This window comes from Anser anser (assembly GCF_964211835.1).
Source record: "Anser anser genome assembly, chromosome: 10".
NCBI lineage: Eukaryota > Metazoa > Chordata > Aves > Anseriformes > Anatidae > Anser > Anser anser.
In genome coordinates this window covers 466,766-478,945 of record NC_139730.1, presented here as the reverse complement: position 1 = coordinate 478,945, position 12,180 = coordinate 466,766, and the positions used below count along the sequence as shown (strand labels likewise).

The window sequence follows — 12,180 nt, the reverse complement described above, 5'->3', positions numbered from 1 at the left end:
CAGTGAAAGAGGGCAGGAGGTGCTCCAGGCACCAGAGCAGAAGTTCTCCTGTAGTGGAGGAGCCCCCGGTGGAGCAGGTGGATGTGGCCTGGAGGAGGCTGCAGCCCATGGAGAGCCCCTGCAGGAGCAGGCCCCAGGCCAGAGCTGCAGCCCGTGGAGAGGAGCCCACGCAGGAGCAGGGGTCTGGGGGGAGCTACTGCCCATGGGGGACCTGTGCTGGAGCAGTTTGCTCCTGACGGATGAATCCCGTGGTACGGAGCCATGTGGGAGTAGTTCTTGAAAAGCTGCTGCCTGTGGGCAGCCCCTGCAGGCTCAGTGTGGGAAGGACGGCATCATGTGGGAGGGACTCCACATGGAGCAGGGGCAGTGAGGGACCGTGAAGGAGCGGCAGATGAAGTGTTACGGGCTGGCTGTAATCCCCGTTCCCCTGCACTACTCGGGGAGAGGAGGTAGGATGGATGGATGGGGGGGAGTACTTTGCTTTTAGTTTCTCACCACACTCGTCTGTTAGTAATAGGCAATAAATTACAGTAATCTCCCTATGCTGAGTTTGGTTTGCCCGTGACAGTAATTGGTGAGCAATCTCCCTGTCCTTATCTCAACCCTGAAGCCCTTTTCCATCGTACCTTCTCCACGTTCCTTTGAGGAGGGGCAGTGAGCGAGCGGCTGCGGTGACACCACCGCGGGCCCCACGGCTGCATCGGGGCTGCCAGGGCGCTGCCGGATCGTGTCCGCAAGGCGCCATTGGCTGCCGCTGCCCAGGGGCCCCTGTCCGCGCACGCTGATTGGCCGAGGGGCTGCTCCCCAGCAGGCCGCCTGGCTCCCCAGCCGCTGCCCCTCCTGCCCCAGCGCCCTTCCTGCTCCGCGCCCCCCATACTCGCCCCGTGCCCACCCTTGCCATGTCTGTGCAGCTCGTGCGAGCGTCCCCATCCTTCCCCAGCCACTTCTGCGCCCCCTGTACTGCGCGGGGGGACACCAGTCTGCTTCAGCCCTACTGATGATCTTTTAATATTTGTAAATATTGGCACAGGCAAACTCCATCCTTAACAAAGCCCACGCAGTGAGCAAGGATTGCAGGCACAAGGAGACGAGTGTCAGTGCCATGAATATTAGCATCAGATAGGTCTGGTTTCCGGCAGAGCTTTGAACCAGGCCAGTCAGAGAGCAGATATAACGTTCCAGGGTTGCTGGACCAGCACTCCATATGCACTGTAGATATGTGAAGTGATACCCATGACTGCTGAGAGTTTATACATACTGGCAACATCAGTTTTCACCTAAGAACACAAAAAAAAATAGTGAAAATGAAAAGTCTGTCTGTGAGACAAAGGACTGCATTTTCAAACAAACTCTTCGCTGTGATTAGTCTGTCCAGCTCCCCCTGCTTCCATGGAGATGAGTCTCTGCCTTCACATGCATCAGCTGAATCCCCGCTGCCTTCGCTCCCTCTTCCACCGCTCCCTGCAGGAGAAGACCCTCACCTCCTCCTCCTCTCCCATTGCAGCCCCTGTCCCCTGGCAGCAGCCACAAGGGGCCTGGCAGCCATCACCACTCCTTGCCACAACCCTGTGCCCCCTTCGTGCCACCGCAGCCCCCTCCCGCTCCCCAGAGCCCCTCCACCCACCCCTGGAACCTCCAAGGGGCCTGAACAGCAACCCCCAACCACGGCATAGTTTGGGGAACAGGGAAACTTCTGCCCACCGAGGGGCGGCCGGCCTTTCCTTCTGGGGACAGCCGAGCCCCCCGCGGTACACCCCGGCCCGAGGGCCCCACCGTGTGGACGGGACGGCGATGCCCAGCTGCCGCCTGGCGCCAGAGCAGGGCTCCGGGGACGCGCGCCGGGGGCGAGCCCCACGGGCAGCCACGTGCTGTGCTGTGCCCCCCCCCGGCCGGTGACCCCGGGAGCGGCCCCCGGAGCGCCGCCGGGCGGGAGGCCCCGCACACGGGGGACGCGTCCCCACGCACGGCCGGGGCCGGGGCCGCCGCCGGCCGCTCGCTCTCCCGCTGCGCCCCGCGGGCCGGGGCCGCTCCGCCACAGGTGGTCGCGGCCAGCGCCAGCCCGGGCTCGGCGGGGGGGTCCCGGTGGTCGGCGGCCGCCCCCGCTACCGGCAGCGTTGCGGTAGCCCCGGCGGGCGAGCCGCGCCCCGCAGCTTTGTTCCCCGCGGCCGGTGCCGGGGGCGGGCCCGGCTCCGGGCAGAGCCGGCGGCCGGAGCGGGCCGGGCGCGGGGCGCGGGGCCGCTCGGAGCCGCTCGGAGCCCGGGAAACTTGTCCGGGCGCGGCGGGGGGGACGCGGGGGCACGGCGGCGAGATAAAGGGCCCCGCCGCCGCCGCCGCGCTCCTCGCTCCCGGCCGAGTTAGGAGGAGCTGTTTTGCATCCCTTCACGTCAGCCTGCCTCATTCCCTCCTTCCTTCCTTCCTGCGCGCCCAGCGCCGGGCCCACGGGCCCGCAGCCGCCGCCGCCGCCCCGCGCCCTGCGGAGCCGCCGCGGGAGCGCACGGTGAGTCCCCGCCGCCCCGCGCCCCCGGGGCCGCAGGCCCGCGGCCGGGGCCGCCAACATGTCGCCCGCTCGCCCGCTTCCACCTTCCCCGCGCCGAGCCGGGAGCGATGGCGGCGGGAGGGAGGGACCGGGGCGCCGGCGGTGCCCGGTCCGCACGTGGGTCCGCCCGCCCCGCTCCTCGCCCACAAGTTTCCCCGCCGCCGCTCGCAAACTTTCTCCGCGGCCGCGGGGCCGCCAAACTTGCGGCGGGGCGGGGAGCGGGGCCGGGGGCGGCCCGGCACGGCTCGGCCCGGCACGGTGCGGGGCCGCTCACGTACCTGTTGAGGAGGGAGCGGCGCGGGCCGGGCGGGGGGCGGCGGCCCCGCACCGGGACCCCGCACCGGGACCCCGCACCGGGACCCCGCACCGGGACCCCGCACCGGCACCGGGCGCGGCGGCCGGGGGGGAGCCGGGGGGGTGGGGGTGCGGGAGCGGGGGGAGGGGGGGGCGTGCCGGGAACGCGCGTGGCCGGGGCCGCGCGGCGGGGGGGGGGAGGCGCTGCCGGGACCCCCCCGCGCCCCGGGGCCGGTCGCGGCTGGCAGCGCGCGCGGCGCTGTCGCGAGTGTCGTCGTCGTCGTCCCCCGGCCCCCCGCCTGTCACCCGCTCGTCCCGCGCCGGTGTCCGGGGGGAGCCGCGGGGCTGCGGCTGCACCGCGCGGCCCCGAGGGGCGAGGAGAGCCGGCAGGTAGGCGCTGCGCGGGGCCGGCCCGGGGCGCCGGGGGGGGGACACGGAGCCGCCTGCCCCCGGCGCGGCCGCCCCGAGTTTGGGAGCGGTCGCGGGGCTGCTGGAGGTGGCGGCCGAGCCGCCGCCGCTGCCCGGGTGGGGACCTGCGGAGCGCCCACCGGCACCTCCGGCGAGAAGGGACGGGCCCCGGGGCCGGGAGGGGCGGCAATAACCGGGGATCCCCGGGGAGCCGTGCCCGGGAGGGAGAGGCCGCCCCCGGGCCGGGCAGACCCCGGGGCTTCGCTCCTTTTGTCCCCCGGCGCCCCGGGGGCTCCGGAGCCGCGGGAGGGGCCGGGCCCGGGGCCCCGGCTCTGTCCGGGCAGCGCCTGCTCGGTCGCGCTTCGGGCCAGGGAAGGCGGCTCTGGGAACTTTGTGCGGCCCCCTGATAGCTCCCGAGAATCAGCAGGATGCGGCGGTTGAATTAGTTACAATTAATTAATTAGTCAATCATTAGTAGCTCCTTTGTCAGCACTCCGTGTGGGAAGGGAGGGTGGGATGATGCAAGGGGAAGATGGCATCCGAGGAGCCGAACTTCTCTCCGCGCCCAGGGCCCGGCGCAGCGGCCGCACAAACCGTCCCGGGGCTGCAGGCGGGAGGACGCTGCCCCGCGCAGCAGGGATGAGTTCAGCTTGTTCGCTCCTGGGTGGCACTGATGTGAACCAGCCTGAAGAGCTCGTGCGCTCAGCGGTTCCAGTAACCGCGGTTCCAGTAAGCACGGTTCCAGTCTGGGTTGTGCGGGCCGTCTGGCCTGGCCATCGCCTGGCTATGAACGCGCCTTAGGTTAGTGGGAGACCCTAAAAGCACGGCGCTCCTAGGGAAGCCTCAGGGAAGTCGCGAGCAGGGGCACTGGTTTCACCGCCCCTGTGCAGCCCTTCGGGGTAACGGCCTTCGGGCAGTAAATTGAGGAACAGCAGCTGTGGCACCGCGTGTCCCTGCCAGCAGAGGAATGGGAGCGCGTTTCCCCACTCGCAGGGAGCAGTCATGGGAGTCTGGCAAGTTCTTGTAACTGAGAGCCACCAGAGATAGGGGCTAAATAAATATGGTGCTGAGGCTGCTTGTCCTGCCAGCAGGCTTAAATGAATGCCCTCTGTGAACACTGATCACCTTATCTCCCTATAAAGTGGTGCGTTAGATTATAGTAACTTGGGCTCAGATACACACCGAGACGTTCCCAGCCTGAACTTAGGAGGGAACTCAGGGGATCAGAAGTAGATGCCTGTGGTGGATAGAGGGAGAGCCTTCTTCCACGGTGCCCAGGTAATGTGTCTGCGTGTTTCTTCTGACATCACCAGGGTTGGGTTAATCTTTGAGAACGTATTTTTAGTTGGTTTTGTTGGACTAAAATGCAAAGAAGGCTTTTTGTTTATAAATTAGCTTAGGAAACAGTGCGGGGAGGGATGAGCACAAATGTTGTCCTGTACTGAACAGCTAGAAATGTTAATGAACAGGCAATACAATGGGTTTGTACCGCAAGGAGCATGCCAGCATACGATCCCAAAGTGAGCGTTACAGGCAAACGTGCCGTGCTGATAAAGGCCGTGTCTCTGTGTGCTTACTGGTGCTGTGAGGTAGGCTCCAATTCAACATCTGCTGAAGCAGTCTTAATTTCAGCCGAAGCAGTCGTGTACTTGGATATTTTGCCAAATCGGGGCCAAAACAGAGAGAAGGGAGGCAGAGTAAGCAGAGCTGTGCATGCTGTTGCTGCCTGGCTGGATCAGTGGGTTTCCTACGGTTTTATGACCATTGCTCCCCTTTCCCTCCACTACCTGCCGTGGGTTTTTGTTTTTCCTTGACCTTTTACATCTCGTCCTGCAAACTGTTAAGCACAGGTAGACAGGAACCACAGCTTTTGTCCTGTGCCCACAGAACCCACCCAGCCTGAGACATGGGTGCTGTGGCCACATGAACACTGATGGCAGCAAATAAAAAGTCCCAAAATACCTGCACAGGGCTGGCTTGCCATGGAGACAGCCACAGCTTTGGCTGGAAGAAAGTCGCTGGGTGGCTCAGATGTGCTCAAGGAGCTGCAGTCATCTCCTTTCTGCCTTGCCCGGGGTGGCCGGCAGCCCCCGTCCCCGTGGGACTTTTCCCTTCCAGTGCAGCTGGACCTCGAGACATGGGGCTGGGATCGAGTTGTGAGGGGCTTTTCCCTGTCCTGCCGTTCCGCATTTCCCTCTTCCATCCCTGCGCACTGCTCTCACACACCCCCGGGTCCTTCTCACAACCACGCCGTGCTACCACACGGTGACTTTGGTGCTCGGAGAGGCAGGGCCAACTCAGCCTGCCTGCCTCTAGCTGCGGTTTCCCTACAAAAATAACCTCTTTCAAATGTATACGGCAGTGGAGTGAAATACATGGTGGTGCTCAGTACTCTCTCTGGAGTGAATCGCGGAGGACTTTTTATTTGAGAAATTAAGCGGCCATCACTCTTCTTCCCCTTGATTTTGGTGGAGGCCTGCTTAGAGAGTGAGCAAGTAATGCATTTTCTTTCTCAAACTTTAAATTGAAGGGGACAGAGGGTGATTTTAAATTTTCCCCATGGTGGTCTTTGCTCTCAGCTGTCTGACAGTCATTTGAATGACAATAGAGCATTTTAACAACAGAAATAGATACAACGTGTAAGCAGCCTGCCTAAAAATTTCTTTGGAAAGTACACAGCTTCCTCGTAGCGCTTGTGATAACGCCGTCCTCCCATTTCCCTCCCCATTTCTGTAATGTTCTTCACAAGATATCAGTCTTTTTAGTAAAGGAGAAGTGAGCGGGAGGGAAGCTTCTCTTTTTTAAACATCAGGTCTTCTGAGTTTCTGTGAATGTTCTCAAGTGGGAAGAAGAAACGTAACTTCCCACTCTCCCTTCCCTCCCAGGCCACCTCTAGTTTCACAGCGGAGAAACTGAGGTAGAAGGGCAGTGTCTGAATTACTCCTCTGTGTGGGGAGAGGAAAAAGCTCGTAGGAAGTTCATCTGAAATTTCGTAAGTCTTGCTTAGTTTGGGAGTAAAACATGAGATAGTTCAGTAACCGGGGGAGCGCAAGAGGCACTGCAGAGGCAAGATGCGAAATTAAACCGAGGTAAATGGAGGTAAAAAAACGAGGTAAATTAAACCAGTGCGGCGAGGGCACGGGCACCGTGGGGCTGCACCGGGCCTGGCACCACTCGGCAGCGTCTGGCTGGTGCGGGCAGGGGATGGCTGGCACATCAGAGAAGCCCTTTCTGCAGTTAAAATCGTTAGTTATGTTCCAGAAGTTACTCGGAACTAGGGAATCCACACCGCATGACGTGGAGTGCAGTGGCAGAAGAAATTCCAAGTCAGTAGCTGAGAAGTAATGTACAAAGGAAGAAAATTTGTAACAATTCGTCACCTTCTGAGGTTAAAAATTAACTAAATTAAACCACAAAACCGGACCTGAGCATTGCTGCTGACAGCTCAGGCAAAGGGCTTCGGCGTGCAGCCACGGCTGGAAGCGCGGGCGGGATGGCAGGAGGGCTGGCAGCGCGGACGGCACCGCGCGGCTGCCGGGCCCCCGTGCCCGGGGCTGCTGCCCCCGGAGAGCCCGAGAGGGCTCCTGCGCAGCGGTGGTTTCGTCTCGGAAAAGAGGAGCGCAGGAGGGCAGGACGCCAGCGGTCTGTGAAGTAGGGTCGTGCAGAGCAGGGGATGCGCTGCGCTGCCCCGCTCCTCCTCGCCGTGCAGTGCTGGGGAAGGCAGACGTGCAAGGAGACGAGTTTTGGTGGAGAACACTTGCTAACAGGAGTTCCTACAGCTTTGGCACGGCGGTGGTTGAGCAGACGGGCGGGTGGTAGAGGTGAGCAGTGAGCGGAGCAGGCTTGGTCTGCGCTGTCGGGCCAGGAGCCTGGTGCGAGGCGAGGCTGATGAAGAGGAGCTGGGGGCCGGGGCCGGAGGCTGGGGCCATGGCGTAGGGACGGCAGGGAGTGGGGTGGCTGGGGCAGCAGCGGCAGCTCCAAAACCCAGGCTGGTAGGAGTGCCCAGCAGCCAGCACCGTGCTGGCCTGAAAACGGCTTAAAAATGGAACGGCTGGATGTGCTTTGAGGCTTCAGTACTGCAGCAAGAAAAGTGAGTTGCAGGGCAACTGTATTTTAAATTAATTCTGTGACACGGAGCAACTGAAATGAGTAAATTCAGTTAAAATCAAAACTCTATTCTTCATCTTTTTCCGGTGGCTCTTCAGCACGCACCGTGTGCCCCCATGCCACCGCAACCAGCGCGCTTCCATGCTGCTTGCGGCCAGGAACAGGGCAGGCACTGGGAGCTTTGACCTAGGGAACGCCAGTACGTGCTCTACAGGTTTTATCTCAGCACGCCAGTTTTGGGGAGGGACGTACATTGACTAGGAAGCAGCGCATGGACATGTTCAGGGCTTTCCTTCCATGGCTTGTCCGTATGAAAGCCTGGTTCCACACCCGCACTGTGCCCCGGACGGTCCCGCTGCGGTACGCGGGGCGGTCTCGGGGCTCCCGGGATGAGGCCGGGAGCAGCTGATGCAAAAGCCAGCAGCTGGCAGGGGCTGAGTGCTGGAGCCCCAGGGTTTGTCCATCCCTGGGGTGCATCCGTCCCCTGGGTTTGGCCGTCCTGTTTGACAGCAGCAGCACTTCCCGGTGCGCCTGCCCCACGGGGCCAGGTCGCTTCTCCCCTCTCTGCCCCTTCTCTCAGCACTGCATCGCTCACCGGTGCTTCCCTGGCATTTATCAAGGTCCCTCCTTTCCCTGCTCTTTTCTCTCCTATGTTCATTTCTCCAGGGGCTCCCCATTTCTTTCCCCTCCTCCTGCCCTCGCTCCCCCCAGCAGAGGGTTGGGGTGCACGGGGTCCCCGTTGCAGAGCCCCGGCTCCGTCCAGCTGCGGGTTTCGTTCTTGAGCGGTGCCCTCAGCTTGTGTGAGCTCGGCACGAGCAGGGCTGGAAATAAAAGAGAGCTGGAGGACGGTGTTTGGAGGTTTTCCCATGGGGAGGCCTTTGTTTAAAATTTAATATGCTGTTCTCTTTCTCTCAATGAGTAAGAGAAGGATGCCGGCTCTCTGACGTGCTGCTGTTCAGCGCTCCACCCGTTCCTCTCCTTCGCCTCGTCTTCCTGGCACGGTCGCACCGCGGCTCTGTCTCGGCTCTCCCGCTGCTTCCCGCTCGCGGGTGCTGGCCAGGGCTCAGATGTTAGCGCTGGGGACAGAGTCGAATGGAAATTTAGGCCATGGCTTGCTGATAAGAGCCGGGCCCACGCAGGAGGCAGGCAGGTGCCGGCCCTGCCGGTCCGTGGCCTCCTCAGGGTCTGGGTAGGAAGGTGCTGAGCTTTGCCGGGTGTGTCCCAGGCCCGATCCAGGCGGCTGCTGTTGGGAAACACAAATTGTTATTTAAGAATGGATATTCTGGGGAGCTGGCTCCCTTTTCCAGGTAGAACCCAAACAAAGACGGTGAGACTCGTGCTGGTCCCCAACGGAAGCCTTGCCGCCCCCCAGCGCTCGCCCTCCGGCCATCTGCAAAGGGGTCAGCGTAAGACTTGAACTTTAGTAGCTCCATACGTGGCTGATTGCAATCTCATTTCTCTGCACCACCTGAGAGTTATAATTTTCAGGAATTGGTTGACCTGTCCTTCTTTGTTTGCCTCTTGTCAGTCCCCTGTAGGTGTCGGTAACACGTTCCCGTTGGCCGTTGTGCGTTTACGGACAGCCTCGTCCTGCAGCCCGTGCCCGTGCGTAGCCTCCGCGCAGCCCTCCGGCTGCTTCCCCAAGGGCTGAGGGCCTGAACTCGTAGGCACTGCTGCGCTCCAGGGGAAAATTACTGTCCAGAAGACAGAACTGTGGAGCCTTTTTGTCAGTGGTGCCAAGCCGCTTTGTTGAATTTCTTCTTCTTCCCCGTTTTATGCTTTGGCCATTCAGCGTGTGCTTCAGAAGCCCATCAGCGTAATTGCAGAACTCATCTGCAGAGAGTAAGCCTTGATTTATGGGGGGTTTTGAGTGGTTTGGTTTCATTTTATGATTATCAACAAGGGACACATATAAGCAAATTATTTCAACAGTTGAATATTCTGTATATTTATAGGACTTTCTTGCTGTAAGAAGAAAGAGTGCAAAATATAGCAATTATGCATATTGTTTTGATAATGCGGACTGGAGGTAGTTCAAGCAGGCCCTTGCAGTTGCCAAAGCAAGGGGAAAAAGTGTTAGACAAAAGCAGCTTTGTGGCCATGGTATAAAAGGTATAAAATATTTATAAAGACTAGTAAAAAGTACAAACATTTCCAGCCTCCCCCCAGCACGGCCAGCAGCTTATCCGCTGCATTTTCCATGCCGTTAGCCAGCGAGCTCTGCCTGTGCGGTGCGGGGCTGGCGCTGCCACCCGCTCCCAGCTCAGCTCCCTCTGCTTTGGGCAGTGTGGGGCCGGGCGGGGGGCAACGGGGAGCTGCCAGGGGCACCACCAGCCCCTCGGTGTGGGTGCTGTGGGGCGCAAGTGGCCCCGGAATCGTTAAGGCTGGAAAAGGCCTCCAAGCTCATCTCGTGCAGCCACTCCCTACCACCACTATCATGTCCCCAGGCACCACGTCCAACCTTTCCTTGAACACCCCCAGGGACGGTGACCCCACCACCTCCCTGGGCAACCGGTCCCAATGCCTGACCGCTCTTTCTGAGAAGAAATTTCTCCTAATTTCCAACCTGAACCTCTCCTGGTGCAACCTGAGGCCATTCCCTCTTGTCCTAAATATTCGTTTCACTGTGGGCAGATTTTTCCGGGCCTTCCATCCTTTAAGTGCATGGAGCACACAGCTTCGTGCGAGCACAGCGGGTGGCCCTGGTGGCACCCTGAGGCCGTGCCGAGCACCCCCAGCACCCCGTCCCCCTGGCTTGGGCACTGCCAGGCCCGGTGCCGGCGCGGTGCAGCAGGAGCAGCGCGCAGCCGTGGGTGCTGCAGGAGGGGACCCGCACGGGAGCCGTGCGCAGCGCTGCCTCTGGATCCGTGCAAACGCGTAGATAAATGTGCAGCTCTGGTGTGAAATTTCAGCCAACGCGGCAGCTAGGAGGGCTGGTAAGCATGCAACGTGTCAGCACGCAGAGGAACACAAGGGCAATAGTGCCTGAAAGCGCGTGGGAGCTTCTTTCCGAGCCGGCAGCGAAAGCCCCGCAGAAGGGCGCCGCTAGCAGGAGAACCAGGCCTGGCCACGCGCCACAGGGACGGTGTCTGTGCAGGAGGGGCGGCGGGGCACGGGCTGGGGTCTGGCATCGGCGGGTGGCCGGGGCACTGCACCGGGGGGGCTGCAGCGGGGGGTGTCTGGGGCACTCGTGGGGAGCTGAGTGCGTGCAGAGCTCCACCAGAGCAGAGATGCAGCTCAGGACAGCTCTCCCCCTCCGCTGTCGGATATTTAAATCTGAGAATCCAATACATTGCAGGAGTCGTGTTTCTGAATCTAAATTCCTGCTCCCCTGAAGTCATCAGAAATGTGAAAGAAGTCAGATGTGGAGCCCTTTATGCCAGTGAGTCTTTATGCAGAGATAACCCGAAAGGTTCCTCACTGATGTATCTGAAGTAGAGGAAAAAGTAGCTCAGCTTAAAAAAAAAAAATCCCCCAACTTCATTCCCTCATAGACTCTCAAATAGTCTTAAATTAGATATACAGCCTTTATTTTCTGAAGCATCCTCCATCTGTGTCTGCCATACGTTTATTATCCTTCATTAGGGCAGAAACAATGCCTTCCAGCTTGGGAGAGGTGTTTTCCATATCAGTCACTTCGACTTCAGTGGCTTGAATTTTACCTGTCACTGTTTCGAACTTTTTATCTGTGTTAGGTTAGGCTCCATGCTGGAGGTTTTCTTCTTCCTTTAATGACAAAGTTCAGTATTTTGAAACACACTTGCTTTGTGCTCCCACAGTGCTGCTTCTCTGGGCTAAGAGATTCGAGAAAGAAACCCCAATCTCTGGCCCTGGGCAGAGGCTTAGAGAGGATTTTTTAAAAAGAGGCCCATGTGAGTGCACACACAGGTGCTTGCGAATGTGTTTGCTGAACTTTGATAAAATAAAAGCAAAACAGTGCATTAGCCACATTCCTTACTGGAACCCCCAACATACACAAACGCAGTTAGGAGGAGCGATCACCCTGCTCGGACCCAGAGTGCCCGTGCAGTTGTGCTCTCGGAGATAACAGCAGGCAGAGCGCTGTTGGCTGTGAGATCCCGTATTTGCCAGGGCAAGGCATGGTTAACAAAACACCCGCCGTTTGCTGTCGGTGAGCGGGCTCCGTGTCTGGGGCGTCCCTTGGAGCTGCGGAGCAGGGCCTCGTGCTCACCGCTCCGGCAGTCCCTGCGAAGGGCTCTCCAAGCATTGAACGCTCACGTTTCCAAACTGCTCCCCTACTCAGAAAAGGATCTGAAACATTTTTCACCTTGCGGATCTGAAAATAATGTGGCATTTGCAGCTGAGCAATCAGTTTTGCTCCTAAAATGGTGCAACATGTCCAACAACGTTGCTATTAGAGGAATCAGAACCGGGACTTTCCCACAGGGCTGACGCCTTGTGTGAATAGGAAGAAGTCAAGCTGCTCTCGTGTTCCTGCACGCTTGCTGCGAGAAAGCTCTGTGATTTTCCCTCCTCCTTTTATCTATGGGTTACAGAAAAATACACTTGATGTGTTTGTTATTTAACATCTCCAGCCCACATGACTGGTGGCACCTGTGAGTTCTGTAGGGGAAGATTTTGTGTGCTCGAGATAATTCTTCGAGAAAATGCGCTGGGAAGCCCTGCTTTCCACTGCTGTCGTGGCCACGCTTTGCCTAGCCAGGGCTGCCGCGGGATCTGTCTGCCTTGCTGCGATGAACCCCTGGCAGCTGGTGCTGTGCTCGGGGACCCCACGAGGCCACTGCTCCTCTGCGGCCTCCGAGGAGGCACGGGGTGCTGTTCCCTCTCACCTGGGCAGCTCCATTCCCCTGCTC

At 59.8% G+C, this 12,180-nt stretch overlaps 1 protein-coding gene across 6 annotated transcripts in view; it reads left to right on the top strand.

Moving 5' to 3' along the window:
- ZNF710 (zinc finger protein 710) overlaps nt 1-12,180 on the top strand; it is a 31,623-nt gene that overhangs the window by 1,863 nt on the left and 17,580 nt on the right. Inside the window, exon 1 of one of the 6 annotated variants that reach the window (XM_083850314.1) lies at nt 30-449. The exons of 1 other annotated variant lie outside the window; for it this stretch is intronic. The gene's annotated coding sequence lies outside the window, so the exon portion shown is untranslated. Of the gene's footprint in view, nt 1-29; nt 450-2,223; nt 2,498-3,025; nt 3,221-12,180 lie in introns of those variants that run through there. 4 more of the 6 variants (XM_083850317.1, XM_083850315.1, XM_083850309.1 and 1 more) reach the window with 4 other exon arrangements.